Source organism: Neophocaena asiaeorientalis, unplaced genomic scaffold, assembly GCF_003031525.2.
Source record: "Neophocaena asiaeorientalis asiaeorientalis breed wild unplaced genomic scaffold, Neophocaena_asiaeorientalis_V1.1 scaffold680, whole genome shotgun sequence".
Taxonomy (NCBI): domain Eukaryota; kingdom Metazoa; phylum Chordata; class Mammalia; order Artiodactyla; family Phocoenidae; genus Neophocaena; species Neophocaena asiaeorientalis.
In genome coordinates this window covers 732099-750470 of record NW_020171816.1, presented here as the reverse complement: position 1 = coordinate 750470, position 18372 = coordinate 732099, and the positions used below count along the sequence as shown (strand labels likewise).

Genomic DNA, 18372 nt, shown 5'->3' with positions numbered 1-18372 from the left:
GATTAGAAACAACCTAGGTGTCCCTTTTGAGGACTGGTTAAATATCCATACAATGGCACATTATGCAACCATTAAAAGAAAAAAGATCTGTGTTAATGAATGATCTCCAAGATAGATTAAATTAAAAAAAATAAGGTGCTAGGACTTCCCTGGTGGCCCAGTGGTTAAGAATCCGCCTTCCAATGCAGAGGACGCAGGTTCGATCCCTGGTTGTGGAACTAAGATCTCACATGCTGCAGGGCAACTAAGCCTGCATGCCACAACTAGAGAGAAGCCCGTGCACCTCGACGAAAGATCCCGCAGTGCCTCAACTAAGACCAAAAATAAATTAATTAATTAAAAGGAAAAAAAAAAAAGGTGCTGAGTATTTACACTCTCATACCATTGTGTAACGGTGGAATGTACAGATATATAGAACAGGGCCCGGGAGAGGTACACAAGTAACAGTCACTGAAGAACAATGAACACTGGTATATACACAGACTCTCTCTCAAAAACTTCACAAGAAACTCAACAACGGTTGCTTAAAAAAAAAACAATGGTTGCTTCTAGGAGCCATATATCCTTTTGCATTGTCTCAATCTATAAGATGTATGTATTATGTTTTTGAAAATGATTAATAAATTTTATTTACTTATTTTTGGCTGTGTTGGATCTTCGTTGCTGTGCGTGGGCTTTTTCTAGTTGCAGGGAGCGGCAGTGCGTGGGCTTCTCATTGTGGTGGCTTCTTTTGTTGCGGAGCTCAGGCTCCAGGAGTGGGCTTCAGTAGTTGTGGCACACAGGCTCAGTAGTGGTGGCGCACGAGCTTAGTTGCTCCGCGGCATGTAGGATCTTCCTGGACCAGGGATCGAACCCGTGTCCCCTGCACTGGTAGGCGGATTCTTAACCACTGCACCACCAGGGAAGTCCCTTAATATGACTGACTTGGAAAGGTCTACATAGTATATTAAGCCAAAAAAAAAAAAAGGAAGAAACAAAGTACATATGCAAGACTCCATCCTGGACTCTGATCTCCTGTTTACTGAATCTGACAGATGCGTATTGCCCCCTCTCTCCCACATAACTTCCCTAGGCTAACCAACACTGTCCATCCTCTCTTCCCTATAAGGAGGTAAAACAAGATTATCTGTGTTCAAGCAGTTTAACACTGCGAAGGGCTGATTCGAACCACTCATAACACTCCCCTTCATCTCCTTTTGGGCCAAGAGTTACGCCCTCCCCAGAGACGACTCCCTGGCTACTCCAGCACAAATTCTTCTTTATCCCTGAACTCTTATAGCTGTTTCCCAAATGACTGTGTAAGCTTGCCATCACTTGATACTCTGAACTGGTAGAGAGAAGGCTCTTGAAATCAGGTGCTAGGGTTCAAAGCAGCTGTGAATCTTTGGATAAGTTACTCAACTCCTCTGTGCTTCTACTTCCTCATCTGTACCAATGGGGAAAATAATGGTTCCTACTCTCATTGGATAGTGGTAATTATTGAGTTAACACAAGAAGGAACTCAGAATAAACAATACCTAGCACATAACAGCTAATGTTTTACTGCTGGATACTATCGTCTGTAAGCTCCAGTAAAAAAAACTATACAGCAGTCCCCTGAATCCACAGGTTCTGCATCTACAGATCAAAAATATTCAGGAAAAAAAATTCCAGAAAGTTCCAAAAAGCAAAACTTGAATTTGTCACACGCCTACAACTATTTACATATAATTTACATTGAGTTCACAATTACAGCTTACCCTTGAACAACACAGGTTTGAACTCCACAAGCCCACTTATACTCGGTTCTTCAATAAGTACTATAGGGCTTCCCTGGTGGCGCAGTGGTTGAGAGTCCGCCTGCCGATGCAGGGGACGTGGGTTTGTGCCCCAGTCCGGGAGGATCCCACATGCCGCGGAGCAGCTGGGTCCGTGAGCCATGGCCGCTGAGCCTGCGCGTCTGGAGCCTGTGCTCCGCGGCGGGAGAGGACACGGCAGTGAGAGGCCCGTATACCGCAAGAAAAAAAAAAAAAGTACTATAGGGCTTCCCTGGTGGCACAGTGGTTAAGAATCCTCCTGCCAATCCAGGGGACTTGGGTTCAAGCCCCGGTCCGGGAAGATCCCACATGCCGTGGAGCAACTAAGCCCGAGCACCACAACTACTGAGCCTGTGCTCTAGAGCCCACGAGCCACAACTATTGAGCCCGCAAGCCACAACTACTGTAGCCCGTGCGCCTAGAGCCCGTGCTCCGCAACAAGAGAAGCCCGCACACCGCAATGAAGAGTAGCCCCCGCTCGCCGCAACTAGAGAAAGCCTGCGTGCAGCGATGAAGACCCAACGCAGCAAAAATAAATTAAACAAATTAAAGAAAAAAGTATCCTCTAATAAATAAACACTATATTACACTATACTATACTATCACACAATCCTGGTTGGCGGAATCCAACTGAATATGGGACTTGAGTATACAGATTTTGGTATCCAGGGCAGGTCCTGAAACTAATCCCCGTGTAAACCAAGGGACAACAGTATTTATGTTGTATTAGGTATTATAAGTAATCTAGAGATGACTTAAAGTATATGGAAGGATGTGCACAAGTTATATGCAAATACTACACCATTTTATATAAGGGATGTAAGCAGCTACAGGTTTTGATATCTGTGAGGATCCTGGAGCCAATCTCCTGAGGGATAACTATCTTCATTTCTATACTCCCTACAATGCCTAGCAAGGTCAAAGATATCACTGAACATAAGTATGTGTTTGCCAATTGAATTAATGATAAGAAACCTAGCTCTCCTAAGTTAATGGATAAAAATGTGTTGGTATAAGAACGCGTTAATTTTCTAACTTTTGAAAGGAAACTTTCAAAAGCTCAAGTTACTAAAAATAGACATTAGCCTTCAAATTTACTTCCTCTTAGTTACTTCCCTTCTTTTCTGAACTGGCCTGAAGTCTCATTCTTCAAGTAGGAAGGTATTTCTTTTCAAACAAGACTTACAACTAACAAACCATTGTATATAAAACTCCCTAGCCCCAACATTCATGTATGAAACAACATCGAAAGGAGAGAAAAAAAAAGACTAAATGTCTATCTTGTAACCTTAGATATGGCAAAAAGCCTTGAGGAAAAGACCAGTACTCTGGGAGTATTTTAGAGGGCAGCAGTTTTCAACCATGATGAAGAGATTCATTACAGGGGATCAAAAACAATTTGTTAATAATAGCTAAAGTACTGAAGATTGCAAGCAATTTATTTTTTCCATAAATTAGAACAGATTCAAAGTTACCCGAATACAGTGGTATTTTTTCCTAAAATGAAAATTTCCCCAATCTAGTAAATATGTTTTAAGGCCAAGAGGTTTTTTTGTTTTCTGTTTTTTGCGGTACGCGGGCCTCTCACTGTTGTGGCCTTTCCCGTTGCAGAGCACAGGCTCCGGACGCTCAGGCTCAGCAGCCATGGCTCACGGGCCTAGCCGCTCCGCGACATGTGGGATCTTCCCAGACCGGGGCACAAACCCATGTCCCCTGCATCGGCAGGTGGACTCTCAACCACTGCGCCACCAGGGAAGCCCAGGCCAAGAGTTTTTAAGGCCTATAAGCATTCCTTTCTTGCATTCTATTAAGTCTTCCCAAGCAGAAGAGAAAAGGTCTGGAAATTGTGCATTACCACTGTTATCTTAATTTGTGAATAATCCTGATTATTCACTGTAGTTGGAGGAAGGTGTAAAATCACATGCACTCTAACCCCTGCACCATCCAGATTCAGGAAGGGGACAGCTGACACAAGCTCTCAGAGTTCCAGGCGATTCTTATCCACCAACCTTCCAACCCAAAACACTACCACCAACCTTACTTGACCAAATGTTACTTTTGGGTTTCAAAATCTGAGTCCCATCCTGAGTGTGTCTCATGAGCATACAACATCTACTATATGGACTACCCCATAAAATCAGAAATATTCATTACATGGATAGGTCCCACATAGACTAGCTAAAGAAAAGATTCTATGAGAAATTAATTTCAGTTTTAGGTAGCAACAGAGTAGAAAGAAGGCAGTTTACAGTAGCAGTAAAGGAGCTATTGATACATTACCTGAAAGTTATCTTACTAGCTTTGTGCCCCTTTACAGTTTCCTTATCTGTCAGGGCTGGCATGAAGATTAAATAAGGTATTACACAAAAAGAGCTTACCTATTCTGAAAATATAGGTCAATGTTCAATAAATGTGTGTCATCATTATTTAGGTCTTATTTTGTACAAATGGCAACTCCTTCCTTCAAATTCCAACTGTCCAGAATTGAAGACCAGTTTATAATATGGCCTGATCTGAAAGGAATGTTTTTCCTAAAATGAAACTTTTACCAGTCCAGCAAATAATTATTTTTCTAAAGTGCATATGCCATCCATACCTCTTTCCACCCTCTTCTTTCCCATTAAAGAAAAAGACTTAGCTTTTCTCTCACTGCCTACAAGTACAGGCCCACAATTCTTCATCCAAAAGCCTTGGGGTCAGATGTTTCTAAATTCAGAATTTTTCAGATTTAGAAAGGTAATATGGTGCAAATGCCAAATATTAACACACCCAATGGGTTAATCGTTCTTCAGTGAAATAAGTAAATAGTCACACTAAGCAGGATAAAGACGACACAACAACTCATCAGTTCAGGTTTTGCCATCAAATGAGTCTGTGGTTTTTAGAACTTTCTGAATGGCAATTATGAAATCCTTAGTCCAATGTCAATCTGTTTTAAACACACAATCATATTCCTCTTACTACTTTCTAAGCACCTTTTGTAATGCCCTCAAGTCTGATTTTTCCATGACCAATAGCAATGATGTTATCTCAGAGAAATGGTTTGAGCCCCTCCTGACATTAAAACAAAATAGGCTTTAAATTAGGTGAGTTGGGGGTTGGGTGTGTTAATTTTGATAACTTGTTTAGGGACCACACATTTTACAATAATTTTCTTAGACTCACAGTTATTCTGCCTCTGAACACAATTTTTAGTTTATTTTTGGCAGATAAAGAGCCACCAAAGACTTTTGAGATGGTGCTACCAGGTTATAATGAATGTATTATATATACAGACATTTATTAGCCAAACATTCATTTTAAGCAGGCACAGAAAAGTTCTCAAGCCAAGAAACAGAAGTAGAAATCATTCAACTGAATAACTGTACTGTTTCTGCTAGATCAAGATCTTTACAATATTTTGGAAGGATAATGAATAAATTTCCATGCAGAGAAAATAATCACAGCTTGAAAAATTACTAATTCAGCATACTTGAGATAATTATAATTCTACCTCATAATTCTTCAATGGGACTAGTTACACAAAAGAAACAGTGATGACTACGGCAAGCTTTCTACTGTTTCTCAACCACCCAAGAAATAAAAGCATTTAACACCAGCATAGCTTTGGACGTGACTTAATTTTTACTTTTTTTTACTTTTTTTTTGCGGTACACAGGCCTCTCACCGCTGTGGCCTCTCCCGCTGCGGAGCGCAGGCTCCGGACGCGCAGGCTCAGCGGCCATGGCTCACGGGCCCAGCTGCTCCGCGGCATGTGGGATCTTCCCAGACTGGGGCACGAACCCGTGTCCCCTGCATCGGCAGGCGGACTCCCAACCACTGTGCCACCAGGGAAGCCCCAATTTTTACTTTTTTACTGCATTCATTATTTTAAACACAGTGGACACAACAGATTAGAAGTTGAGTTCATAAGACTTGTTAACATCCATATGCTTCAATTATATAATACAGTTGAAATTTCACATTGTTTATTTCTCTCCCTAAAGAAGTTGTTACAAATCAGTATTGTACATATGACTATTACAAAAATTGTCTAGTCTTTTGGAAACTAAACTTGACAACTTAAAAGGAAAATTTAAGATACATAAAAATCCTGTGAATTTCATTATGAAGGGTGATGATCCTAGTGTACATAATAACTTACCCCCAACCCTAGGTTTTGTCAATGTTAGTTTCTGTGGAAGGGAGTAGTGTCAATGCAAGAGGTGCAAAAAATATTTTGGATGAAATGTAGGTGCAAAATGTCATATTGCAGATAAGGAAATGACTATAAATCCCAAGCCACTAACTTATAAAATTATAAAACCCGAGGCATACAACCACCCTTGGCCAAAACAATAAAATATCCTATAGCTGAGGATATTAAGCCATCTTTCTTCCGTCTTTCCTCTGCCCTGAATGAACGTCACCCACCCTTCCCCCACTTAGATAACACACACTTAAAAGGCTAAGTCACTTTCTCTCAAGGCCTTCCCCGGAACAACTTAAATCAGGTCCCTTAAGTACTCTGAGCATGTAACATTTCTCTCGGGACTTCCCTGGTGGCGAAGTGGTTAAGAATCTACCTGCTAATGCAGGGCACACGGGTTCAATCCCTGGTCCGGGAAGATCCCACATGCCGCGGAGCAACTAAGCCCGTGTGTCACAGCTACTGAGAATGCGCTCTAGATCCCGCGAGCTACAACTACTGAGTCCACATGCCGCAACTACTGAAGCCTGCGCGCCTAGAGTCCGTGCTCCTCAAGAGAAGCCACCGCACTGCAATGAAGAGTAGCCCCCACTCGCCGCAACTAGAGAAAGCCCGCGCACAGCAACGAAGACCCAACGCAGCCAAAAATAAATACATAAATAAATTTATTTTTTAAAAAATTAGCATTAAAAAAAATTTCTCTCTACTTCACTCGTCACACCCCCTCCAAACTTTCTTCCTGCCAAACTCCAATTAGTGTAAGAATCACCTCTTATTCACCATTGTTGGACAAGCACAGGCACAAGCATGTAACAGTTAAGTGTTCAAATAACCAATTCCAAAAAATACATTTCCCAGAGCAAAGAAGCTTATATAACCAATTTGCTCCATGCAAATTTTTAAAAGAAAACAAGTTACAAGATTAGCTGTGTACACCAATGGTGAGCTACCTCCTAAGACACAGTTGTAGTAGTTTAAGAATTCACCCTCATAGAATTACAGAAACCCCTCATATAATCAGGAACTTCAATCATCTGTAACAATGAGTGTTAAAACTCAGATCCTATGAACTTATTTGCTCTAATTTTACACAACTCTGCAAGTCTAACTGGCCAGTAGCTCAGTTCACAGTAGTTTAGAAAAATGCATGCTTGGCTGAGAAAGAGGTGTAGCCTATGACATGAAAGTAAAAAACCCTGTAAATCAGGCTTGGAAACGTAAAATGGGGAGGGAGGGAAGTGCCATTCAGGCCAGGCCAGAGTCCTAAAGCAGTGCAACATACTCCAAGGACAGACCTTAAAAATCCTCTAGGAGGGGACTTCCCTGGTGGTCCAGTGGGTAAGACTCCAAGCTCCCAATGCAGGGGGCCCGGGTTCCATCCCTGGTCGGGGAACTAGATCCTGCATGCATGACACAACTAAGAAGTCTGCATGCCGCAACTAAAGATCCCACACGGCGCAACTAGACCCGGCACAACCAAAATAAATATTTAAATAAATATTAAAAAAAAAAACATCCTTTAGTTGCAAAGACCTCAATCATTATGCAGGGAAGCTTAAGGCCCAGATACTATAAGAGAAAAAGAAGACATTCACTACAGGAATAAAACAAGTTTTAAAGCTTAAAGATGCAAGCTTCAGTTATCCAGAACACAAAGACACTATTTCAGTGGTTTAGGATCTCAAATTTTCTACAGGAGCCATACTTCCTGTACATAAATACACATGAATGAAAGTTTACAGGATGCCCTACAATGCACCCTCCTGAAGCAAAGCTATCAGGACTATAAAACGGAAAATGAAAGTCAAAATTCAGCCTTTTCTTCAGATAGTCCTAAAAGTAACAACCAAACCAAAAACAGATTTTTGTTCAAACAATAAACTTGGTTGAAAGGAAGTATAGATTTTTCATAAGCACTCCCTTCTCCAGTACCCTCCTCCATTCCACTGCTTTGGTCCTTTGTTAAAATACACATACAAATGAACAGAATATATACTACTTCCTTAAGTCAGAGGAAGAAACTGTGTTTCAGTGCAATGGGCAGAAATCTGTCCTATCAACTCCAGGTTCACCCATACCTAGCACTGTGACTAGCACAATGGAAACACCATTAAACACTTGGGAAAGTAAGTTGAAAACATAAAGCCATTTATTTTGTTTATGGACTACATTGGAAACCTCTGGCAAGGAGGTGCAAACTACCATCTGTCCATTTGCTCATAATGAGCTTGAGCCTGGTACTATCAACATTATTTGGCCATCCTGATCAAGCAGTTGCCAAGGGTCAATGTCAGTTCAAAGGCCCTTGGAGACCAAGAGCAGCAGGCCTAAGGTACATAATAAGGGAAAGCAGAGGAGAACAAGAAAGCCTCCAATATACTGCCAAGTGGGAATCATCCCAGACTGAAATTCTTCTTTGCGGGGTAGGGGGGAAAGAAACACTCCTGAGGGAACATACCTTCTGGCTTCCTAAATAGGAGCATCATATCACTGACCTCAAAATGTAAAAATTTCAGGGTGAAACTTAAATATTGGGTCGACAAAAAAGTTCGTCCGGGTTTTCCCGTAAGATGTTATGGAAAACCCGAATGAACTGTTTGTCCAACCAACAGATGCAAAGAATCAGGATTTGACCTTGTGCAACCTTCTTCTCCACTTACACTGTCCCCAAGACAATGCCTGTCTGGAGAACTAACACATAGAGTAGAATGAACCAAAAGTCCCAAGCTGCCTAATGTCCTGTTGAGATGTTTCAGCAATGACAGTTCACAGACAGGCACTGTATTTTGGAATAAAAATCGCTATTCCTCTCAAGGTTCCACAACTAACAGACTGAAAACTCTTTAGGGTGGGGCCTGAACATCCATTTAAAAACCTTTTTTTTTTTTAAATTGAGGTGAAATTCACAGAGTATAAAGTAACCTTTTTAAAGTGTATAATTCAGTGATATTTAGTACATTCACAACGTTGTGCGACCCCCAATTCTAAGTTCCAAAACATGTTCATCACCACCAAAGAAATCCTCACACCCACATTAAGCAGTCAGTCCTCAGTTTCCCATGCCCCCAACACCTGGCAACCACCAATCTGCTTTGTCTCTACAGATTTACCTATTCTAGATACTTCATATAAATGAAATCATACAATATGTGGCCTTTTGTGTCTGGCTTCTTTTACTTAGCATAATGCTTTCAAGGTTCATCCATACAGTAGCATGTATCAGTGCTTCATTTTAAAAAAATAGCTGAATAATATTCCATTGTATGTATATACCATATTTGTTTATCCATTCACCTGTTGATGGACATTTTGATTATTTCCACTTTTTGGGTATTTGAATAGTACTGCTATGAACATTTTCTTTTTTTCTTTTTTTTTTTTTTTTTGCGGTACGTGGGCCTCTCACTGTTGTGGCCTCTCCCACTGCGGGGCACAGGTTCCAGACGCGCAGGGTCAGAGGCCATAGCTCACGGGCCCAGCCGCTCCGCGGCATGTGGGATCTTCCCGGACCGGGGCACGAACTCATGTCCCCTGCATCAGCAGGTGGACTCTCAACCACTGCGCCACCAGGGAAGCCCTGCTATGAACATTTATGTGCAAGCATTTGTTTGAGTACCCGCTTTCAATTCTTTTAGGTATGTACCTAGGAGTCGTAAGGTAATTCTGTATTTAGCTATTTGAGGAACAGCCAAACTATTTTCCACAGTGTATACTTTTAACTATCTTGCCAAATAATCAACAAGACCTATTGTTAAGGGGAAAGAATAGATGTATAACAGTGTGATGTGCATTAGTTTGTATATAAAAAAGAGACACAGTATCTCTAGAAGGATACATATGAAACAGTTACTTGGTTTATACACAGGAAACAGGTACAAGGTTTTCTCTGAAGCAAGAACCTTGGGAGGCAGAGATGGGAGAAAGGCTTGTTTTCATGCTCTACCCCTTTTGCCTTGCAATGAATATACATGCTTTACCAACCCCCTACTCTAAAATACCTTTAAAGCTCCAAAGGAAGCAATACTCTGAGAGACGGACTGCACTCTAGGACAGAAAGAATATACACTTTTTATTATAAACATTACTGTATGATTTTATTTTTACCTAGTGCATTTTCCCCCTTTTATTGTGGTAAAATATATGTAACAAAATTTACTATCCTAACCACTTTTAAGCGTACAGTTCAGTGGTATTAAATACAGTCACACTGTTGTGCAACTATCACCACCATCTATCCCCGTAACTCTTTTCATCTTGTAATCTGAAACTCTATACCCACTGTACATTAACACCCCGCCCCCCAGTATTCTTCTTCCCCCGCCAGACCCTGGCAACCACCATTCCACTTTGTCTCTATGGTTTTGACTACTCTAAGTATCTCGTATAAGTGGAATTATATAGTATTTGCCGTTTTGTGACTCGCTTACATCAGTTAGCGTAATGTCCTCAAGATTCATCATGTTGTAGCACACTGCAGAATTTCCTTCCTTTTTAAGGCTAAGTAACATTCCACTGTACGTATATACCATATTTTGTGTATCCATTCATTGGATGGTAGACACTTGGGTTGCTTCCTTGTTATAGCTAATGGGAATAATGCTGCTATGAACACAGGTGTACAAATATCTCTTCAAGATCCTGCTTTTAATTATTTGGGATATAAACCCAGAACTGAAATTTCTGGATCAGATGGTAATTCTATTTTTAATTTCTTGAGGAGCCTCTATATTGTTTTCCATAGTGGCTGTACCATTTTACATTCCTGAGAACACCTGGTGTTTTCTGTTTTTTTGATACTTGCAGCCATCCTAATGGGCGTGAGGTGGCACCTCACTGTAGTTCTGACTTGTAATTCACAGTCCCAACAAGAATAAAGTACATATATTGTTTTAAATAAAAAACTAGTTAAAAATAGAAAATGGTTTTTTTTCATTTTTATTGGAGTATAGTTGCTTTACAATGTTGTGTTAGTTTCTACTGTACAGCAAAGTGAATCAGCTATACGTATACATATATCCCCTCTTTTTTGGATTTCCTTCCTATTTAGGACACCACAGAGCACTGAGTAGAGTTCCCCGTGCTATACAGTAGGTTCTCATTAGTTATCTATTTTATACATAGTATCAGTAGTGCATATAAGTCAATCCCAATCTCCCAATTCATCCAACGCCCCCCTAAAAATAGAAAATCTTAAAGCCTCCCAAGGAAATGTTCTGTTATCTTGACTGGGTGGCAATTACACAGGTGTATATATTTACCAAAACTTACTAAACTGTTATTTAAATAAGTACATTTTATTTATGCAAATTACACCTCAACAAAGGTGATTTTTAAAAAAGCCTCCTGAAGTAATTCCAACTTTAGGAACTGGATCCCATGTTTAGGAATAGCCAGGTTTGCGAACCACTGTTCCTAAGCAACAGGGATCCAGTAGAGAGGACTGTTTTATTTCCCCCCAAATTAATTCTTAGGGTGCTATCCCCCCTCCAAAAAAATTACCTTCCAGATTAGATTAAAGTGTGATTACTAGGTACTACAAACTGTAACTTGAATAGTGAAAGTTAAAGAACTGAACCTGCATGTCTCGCACTGGGGCTAAGTGCTTCTCTCTCACTGAACCCTCACAGCACTCTGTTACCCCATTTTACAGAGAAGGAACTGAGTTACAAAGGGGTAACATTACTATCCAGAGTCATAAGCTGTCAAGTATAAGAGCTAGTACTTAACTGTCAGTTCTCTCCAGAGAGCCCATGCTCTTACCTAAGATATTCTATTGCCTTCCTTTTCTGAACTTAAGACCTTCAAAAGATAAAGTCTCCTTTGAATAACTTTAAAAGTTAAACAAAAGACTTCATCCAGAAAAGAACTTTCCCACAAAAAACTCTAAACGCCAGTGTTTCCAACCAAACTGCCAAATCATGTAATAAAATTATCTTGTGACAAAAAACTGTACTGTTACAACATTAAATATCCACCTTAAATGTACTTCCTTCCTTAGGCCTCAAAACCTAAATAACAAATAATAGGGTTACCTAAAGGTACACTGGAAGAGTGGCCAAACATTTGCTCTCTGGGCCCATGGAAGAGGCACCAGAGGACAACTCATCTGCACTATATCAACTGAGACACAACTGCCATGGGAATAAGGTAAAAACAGCAGTGTACATATAACAAAAGTAGAACTTTCAACCATATGCTTAAAATCAAAGCACAAGCAATTTTTTACAGTAATGGAATTGGGTCTCTGTATTTTACAGCAGCTAGGAACTTCAGAAAATAAAAACCTATCTTCTTTTATCCCTCTTCTTGCAAAAAACACATCAGTTTTTATGTGGGAACTGCTTCTGGGGCCTACTATTAAACTGATGAAGTGGTTTAAAACATTTTCCCGTTAAGTTTTAGGGCCTTCTGTCTTAGGGACTATGGTAAGGATGCAAGCTTAGCAAAATTGGAAAACTTAATTAATGTAAAATATAATGTCTAAAGAATAAGCCTGGGGCTTCTCTGGTGGCACAGTGGTTGAGAGTCCGCCTGATGATGCAGGGGACACAGGTTCGTGCCCCGGTCCGGGAAGATCCCACATGCCGCGGAGCGGCTGGGCCCATGAGCCATGGCCGCTGAGCCTGCGCGTCCGGAGCCTGTGCTCCGCAACGGGAGAGGCCACAACAGTGAGAGGGCCGCGTACCCCAAAAAAAAAAAAAAAAAAAAATATGGTAAAATCTAAGCCCAACATACTAACTCTTATAGTTAAACAAACAAAAGACAAGAAAAGAAAATGAAAACAAGAAACACGTGTTCCTTCTATTCAGTCAGGTGGCAGTAAAGAAATTCATGTAACTTTAAGCTTCCTATTAAAATCTTCATCACTCTGAAAGCAAACGGTCACTATATAAATACAATGCACTGATATCCTGAAAGAAAAATATACTTGAAGAATCTACGAGAGTTAGAACAAGTATTTCCAACAAGGGAGAAAACTAATATACATTGAGCATTGTGCTCTTCACATATTATTTCATCTAAAATTCCTATGAAATGGAAATCTTCATTTCACAGATGTAGGTGCTGAGGCTCAAAGAAATAAAATAACCTGCTTAAAGACAGACAGACAGATAGATACATAGATAGACAGGCAGGCAGGCAGGCAGGCAAGCAGGAGGCAGGCAGGCAGGCAGGCAGGAGGCAGGCAGGCACACCATCTATGGCAGAATTCTTTTGTAATTACAGGGCCATCAGCCTTTCTGGTGAAAGAAATCTGATTTAAGCAAACTTACAGAGCAAAAGCATAACCTTATTTTTGTTTTTAACTCAGTAATGTCAAAAATGAACTGAGAAAACAACTTTGAAATACAGTCTGCCCTCTTTTAAGAGAGGCCATCAATCAAACCACCCTAATGCATCACTCGAATCTGCTGAAAGAATTTCAAGCCTCATGGAACTGCAACAGAGTATCACGCCCAGTGGTGCTAGCCCAGTTGCTGTCCTATGCCCAGCAGTTGCACTGGGCTAATCTCTTGCCGTGGATCATCAGTATTCCCTACTAGAATAAAAATGAGCAGCGCTATTAATGTTTTTGTGATTATTAACCCCTGACGTACTTTCCACTTTCTCGTCAGTGATATTGAGAAAAGCAGATGAAATGATTCAAAATGTTCATGTTTTTAGGAATAAAGACATTGTAAAACAAAGAAAAAACTACCTGAGGGCAGGGACCTTCTTTGTTTTCTTCAAATGTGTCCCAGAACAGCACCTGCATATAGTAACTACTTGTTCAATGACTGAAAAACAACAAGCTATCTTGGCCATTCCTTTTACCATGCCAACCGTTAAGTTCAAAGCCAACCATAAGTTCAAAGCCAACCAAAACCACTACCATTATATGACTTCCCTGCCAGGTAGCCTATCTCATCAAATGAGAATATTCATACTGTTAACAGCTCACTTCTTTATATACAGAGTTCCCTCAGATCCAAGGAGAACAAGAAGAAGTAGTCAAAATGGTACCAAACCAGGATACTTACATGGTATCAATAAAATTAGGATGATTCTATTTCCTTTATTTGTAATCGGTTTAAAATATCTGAATAGCCCCTGGATGGGCTATTACACTTGCTCTTAACATTCCTCTCAATGCTGACTCCTCTGGTGAGAAGGATTGTCCTCCAATCCTCATTCTCTGGTTGAATTATTTTCTACTGATAATTAGGCATACCCAAAGCACAGGCTGTGCACAAACTGTAAGATGACCAAACTACTCTACAGAAAAAACAAAAACTTAAAGAAATTTAAAAACAGAAGAATTAAGACGGGAGTGATCCAGAAGCGAGAGAAGTATGTGTATAATATGGTAAATACATCTCCTTAAAGATTAAGGTTAGGAAATATATCTTCATCTAAGAAGAAAAATATTGCTTAGACTAGAAATAGGAAGTTAGAGGAGTATCTTATAGAGAGAGGTTGGAAAATAAGACCAGAGAGAAAAGTTATGGAGTAAGATAACGATCTCAAGATTGGTGGAGAAGAAAATCATTAATAGTATTGCACCCACATTTCCTTAGAACTTACATTAATATATAATAATTATTTCTCTTCCATGGAGGAAGGGGAATGAAAGCTATTTACATACCTTAAAAATGTGCTGCAAGACCCACAGCCTGTGTGGCAGAAGTTCTACAAAGTGCCTTGAACTTCTCAGATGAAAGGTACTATAAACACATTAAAAAAAAAAAATCAGGAATTATGTCTATTCATTTCACAAAGAAAAAAACAAAAGCACAGGATGTAAAATGGGCTTGCCCAAAGTTCTGTTAAGTAATTCAGAATCCAGAAGGGGGAAAGGCACAGAATTTAATTTTTACTGACATAGCATAAAATTTACCACTTTTAAACGTTTTGGCCTCCTTCACTTAACAAAATGCACACTATCAACTTTATTTTCTGAGTATTACAAATTAATGTTGCCCTTTTAAAAGCAAAAATCAAAAGCAGATGAATCCTATGCAAATTAATTTCCCAACATTATAAACATTTAACACACAGCATTACAAACACACAGCAAAGTTAAAAGAATTTTACAGTGAACACCTGTATGCCTACCACCCAGCCTACCATGAACATTTGAATGACCTTTTTAATACAGGCATTACAGAGAAATTAAAGACAACGGTCAGAAAATCAATGGATTCAAAAAACAGGTTGAAGTCATTAGGTTAAGGACATGAATAATATTAGGAAATCCTTCTGATACCTTTGTCAGAAATGGTCAGTATTAGTTTACTGTTTAAAGTCAAAATGGACTCAGATCTACCCCCTACTCTTGTTGAATCATTCTAATTGTTTACTATCAGATCGGATCATTATCCTGATTTTTTTTTTAAATCTGATGATTAAAAAAAATCCAAAGAACTTCCCATGTCCTAAAAGGTCCTATATGATGTGATCCCTGCCCACCTCTCTAATTTCATTTTACCTCCCACTTTTCCTTTCACTCCACTCCAAACTTATTTCATCGGCTTCTTATGTTCTCCTCTTTCCCTTTACTTGAATATTAAATAAGATGCTATCATAAATATGCTTAAGCACATTTACTTTACCCACCCACTTAAAAAAAAAAATCAAGCTCAATCTGGTATCAACTGCAAACTGGCTCCAATTTAACAGAGTATCTCATATTTTGATGATTATTAGCTATAAACATGTATTCATAATCATCTGGAGGAAGCACCAATAAACTCAGACCAACACCCAGAATGAGTAGCTTCAATGTCTATCTGATTTTCAGTCACATGACTACCATAATTATGAGTATACAAGGACTTAATACTTCAGCACCACAGATTAAAAATGAATCACTTGAAATAAACACTTGAAATAGGAATTTTACAGTAATTACTAACTTTAAACTGTACTGAGAATTTTAATTTATTAATCTCACAAGTACTTAACAATGAGCATGTCCCCAAAGAGCAGACTATAGTGAGACACATTAACACAAGTTTAAAATTTGGTTATCTTAATGTGAAGGTACAAGCAAATAGTTCTACAGGCCAGGTGCATAAAGGAATAAACTTAAGTCATAAGGGAAGACAAAATACCTTTAGGGACCTTTTAAAACTACAAATATATGTGATTAAAATCCAGTGATTATGTACCATTTATCATTATCACTAGTAGCCACAATGCAATTAAACCCGAGGTGCTGTCTATAGAAGCCCAGCAAGCCCAAATTTGTGCTCTTACAAGTTGAAATATCAGTCTTTCTTCTGGCAAAGTTAACGTGACTCTCTCAGCTCCAGGACAATTAAGAAGGCCCAAAGTAGCAACCCACCTTCTCCAGTCACAGCGTGGACTCCACCCTATAGACAAGAAACACCTGAAGATCTACCTGTTTTTACTCTAATAACTTACACCCCCACATGACCAGGTTAAACTTTTAAAAGGAGTTAACTGACAAACAAGGAATCAGGACTGAAAATACTCCAGCAAAACCACCACCACATACATATACACAGGAAACTATATTCTCAATATATACTGTTTCTCTCCATCCCACCTCAAATCAATAGTCAAAAGAGCCCACAGTTGCCCGATAACATCTTATCAGGGCCTAACTATGTTGGATTTGGAGCAGGGGAGTCTAGGCCTGCCTGTGGAAGAAGCTGGGTCCCTCAAGAAGACCAAAACACCTCACGGCAAGAACTAGCCCAAGCAGAGACCCTGTATATTCATTTACCTATTTCAATCAACTGCTGTAGGACCATCCAAATTACAGAAAAGAGAGTAAAAGCTTGAGAACTGAAATTTGCTTGGAAAAATTTTCAGATTCTCCCAATACATGAAAAATCAGCAATACATAAATGAAGAAACAGTTGGAATAAGTTGAAAGTCCTGAATTTTAGCTGACTCTAAGCAAGCTGTTTGGGAGTACATGGAGAAGATCTTACAGTGAAAATAGTTCTGGCTGGCACCTGACTAGACATATGACCTTGGGAAATTTACTTAAGTCTCTGGGACTCAGTTTCTCATCTGCAAATGGGGTTGGACTACAAGTCCTAAAGATTCCTTTCAGGTCTAAAATTCTTGATCAGTGAAAAAGTCAGTGGATTCCTACTCTCTTCTTCCCTCTAGTACAGATATTTATGAGAACAGAGGTTGTAAGTCTAGGACTAGACTTTGACTAAAACCAAGTTCCATCTTATATATATTTTTTGTTTGTTTTCTTCATCTTATATATTTTATGTCCCCAAGAGCCACTAGTGCTCTAAAAAAGTAGATAGAATTACTCAAGACAATTTATCAAAAGAGATCCCTCAAGTTATCCTTTACGATTAAGAATTAATCTTCTATTTCAGTCCAAACAATGTCACTTGTGCCAAATGCTCAAAGCAGCATCCCTCCCAATTTAGCCATGTCTAAAGTGACAATCAGGCAATGGTACATAAGCATTACACATCTGGGTGTGTGACACCAAGTGGCGGAAAAATTCTCACCACATACAACATTTAAAAGAATTTTTAAAGTATTTTTCCCTCTTCAGATCTGGCAGGAGTATAATCTGATCACACATCTGCAAGAAACATTTACTTCAATAAACTGTCTTAAACACAAAAAGAATCAAACGAGTTACCAACAGAGGTAAAAATTTAAAATAAGGATCATTAAGAAACACAAGTGAAACCAACTCTGGGAAAAAGAATGCCAACCTTCTATCATAAACTACTAAACATGGTTTTGACCAAATCAATTTGAGTGCAAATAGTACTATTTAGTGAACGTGTAACTGGATCCATCAGGTAACTAAGGACAGATGTCCAGGTGATTCCTAATCAAGGCAGTAATTTAGACTAAGCAAAATTGCAAATTAATACTTTATTTTGATGACACACAGTTTAAATCATGAAAAAATGTTCCTTTCAACTGGAAAATTCCCTTTTTTTAAATACCGAAGAATTCTAACCCTTAAGATTTCAACACTATATTTTACTTACAAAATCTCAAAGCATACTGCATTAAAAAAGAAAATACCCAAAACATAACTGGACTTCACGCAGTATAAAACGGTGATTCATGTTTCATGTTTAACGTAAAAGCCAAAATGGAGTTGTAAAGAGTTTCTTTCCCATTTCAACTCCAACAGCCACGCGCGCTTCACAGGGGCCGGCTGCCCAGCAGCTCGTGGGGCCCAGCTTAGAGCCCCCGCCCTGCCCGGCGCGGCCCTAGGAGAGGAAGCGACGGGGACCGAGAGCTGGCGGGCGGCTTGGGCTCCAGCAGGCCTGGCCGGGCGGGGGAAGGGGCGCGGGAGGCCGCGGGGCGCGCTTCCGGGGACTGCGCGGGCGGGGCCGTCGCTTCGGGAAGCGGGGCCTGGGTCCCCGGCCTGGGGTCAGGGTC

General features: G+C 39.8%; 1 protein-coding gene across 1 annotated transcript in view; it reads right to left on the bottom strand.

Moving 5' to 3' along the window:
- Positions 1-18372, bottom strand: part of RHOA (ras homolog family member A) — a 52016-nt gene that overhangs the window by 33331 nt on the left and 313 nt on the right. The window contains exon 2 of the mRNA XM_024738282.1: positions 14612-14690. The gene's annotated coding sequence lies outside the window, so the exon portion shown is untranslated. The remainder of the gene's footprint in view (positions 1-14611; positions 14691-18372) is intronic.